This window comes from Trachurus trachurus, assembly GCF_905171665.1.
Source record: "Trachurus trachurus genome assembly, chromosome: 14".
Classification (NCBI taxonomy): domain Eukaryota; kingdom Metazoa; phylum Chordata; class Actinopteri; order Carangiformes; family Carangidae; genus Trachurus; species Trachurus trachurus.
Window position 1 is genome coordinate 2,075,625 of NC_139903.1, and position 2,273 is coordinate 2,077,897.

A 2,273-nucleotide genomic window follows, 5' to 3' on the forward strand; every position below is an offset into this window, starting at 1 on the left:
CTGCTGTTTGACTGTGTAACTATATCACATGCATTTACTTTTACTGCCGTGCACACAAGCTAATCAGAGCAACGCTGCAGCTGCAGGGAGGAAACAGTCACGTCAGCTCTGCACATGTCACAGCTCCAGTCTACTCTGGATAAAATGCACAAATACGTTTTTATTATTATTATGATGATGATGATGATGATGATGATGATGATGATGATGATGATGATGATGATGATGATGATGATGATGATGATGATGATGATGATGATGATGATTTAAAGCCTAAAGCGTAGACGTGGGCAGCAGCTGCTGGACTGAGCAGTGATTCCCTCACATCTTCACATGAAGGCAGACTTTTGCATGATGCCACTGTACAGTATACACTGCAAAAACTCAAAGTTTTACCAAGAATATTTGTCTTATTTCTAGTCAAAATGTCATTTCTAGTCAAAACAAATCTCATTATACATAAAATCACACACACAAAAAAGTAGCTTGTTTTTAGACACTTTTTACTTCTTTCAAGCAGATTTTCACTTGAAATAAGTAGAAAAATCTGATAGTGGAGCAAGTTTTTCTTCCTTATTACAAGCACAAAAAACCAGCTTTCACTGGCAGATTTTTCTACTTATTTCAAGTGAAAATTAGTTTGAAACAAATGAAAATGATCTAAAAACAAGTTAATTTTTAGGTGATTTAGTCTTATTTTAAGTGGAAAGAGATTAGTTTTGACTAGAAATGAGACATTTTGACAAGAAATATGACAAATATTCTTGGAAAGATTTTGAGTTTTTGCAGTGTGTGTGACCGTGCACGTAGCAGCAGCAGCAGCAGCAGAGCTAAACACACACACACACAGAGGTGAAAGTGGGACAGGTGTAAAGAAATAATTCATAAACTGAGTTGGTATTGATGATGATGAGGGGAACGAAAGTCAGAGTCAGACGGAGAGAGATGGAGATAAAGGAGGGAAGGGAGTCTGAGTCTGAGTCCTCTGCTGCTGCTGCTGCTGCAGTGGAGTGACAATGAGAGAGGAGAGAAGAGTATGAGTCATACACAGACCCCTCCCTCCCTCCCTCCCCCGACAATGAAGCTGCGTTACGTCGATCCTGACTCATTCATTCACAGCCTGAGTCTCCAGCCCACTTTTCTTTTTTTTCTTTCTTTCTTTCTTTCTTTTTCTTTTTTGTGTGTGTTATACAGATGAAATCGTGCTACTTAAAGAGTCCATCGCTGCTCTCGTTATAGTCGCTCTGTGACACACTTTGCTGCTGCTGCTGGTTACTGCTGCTGCTGCTGCTGCTGCTGCTGCTGCTGCTGCTGCTGCTGCTGCTGCTGCTGCCTCGGCCCCATTCATAAAAACATTTACACACACACACACACACACACACACACACAGAGAGAGAGAGAGAGAGATCCACCAATCCCTTATTTGGTTGTCTTGTGGAGCTGAATGTGAATGTGTGTGTGTGTGTGTTTCACTGCTGGAGTTTGGTGTTTAACCCTCCTGGGTCAAGGAAGGAAGGAAGGAAGGACGAAGGGAAAGAAGGATGGAAGGAAAGAAGGAAGGGGAAAAAGGAAGGTAAGATAGAAGGAGTGAGGGAACAGATTGGGTTGATTGGGTCAAAAAAGGAAGGAAGAAGTAAGGACGAAGGGAAGAAAGGGAGGGAGGGAGGGAAAAGGAAGGTAAGACAGAAGGAGGGAGGGAGCAGATTCGTTCAAGGACGGAAGAAGACGGAAGGAAGAAGGGAAAGAAGGGAATAAGGATTGTGGAAAGAAGGAAGGAAAAAGGAAGGTAAGGCAGAAGGAGGGAGGGAACAGATTGGGTTGATTGGGTCAAAAAAGGAAGGAAGAAGTAAGGACGAAGGGAAGGAAGAAAGGAAGGGAGGGAGGGAGGGAGGGAGGGAAAAGGAAGGAAAGAAAGATGGAGGGAGGGAGCAGATTCGTTCAAGGAAGGAAGAAGAAGGAAGGAAGAAGGGTAAGAAGGGAATAAGGATTGTGGAAAGAAGGAAGGGGAAAAGGAAGGTAAGATAGAAGGAGGGAGGGAACAGATTGGGTCAATTGGATCAAAAGAGGAAGGAAGGAAGGAAGGAAGAAGGAAAGAAGGGAATAAGGATTGTGGAAAGAAGGATGGATGGAGGAAGAGAACAGGGGGGTTAAAGCCCAGTGGGGCTTCGGCCTCCTCCCTCCTCCTCTTCCTCTTCCTCCTACTCCTCTCCTCTTCCTTCCTCCTCCTCTTCCTCCTCCCTCCTCTCCCTCTTCCTCCTCCTCCCACAGCTCTG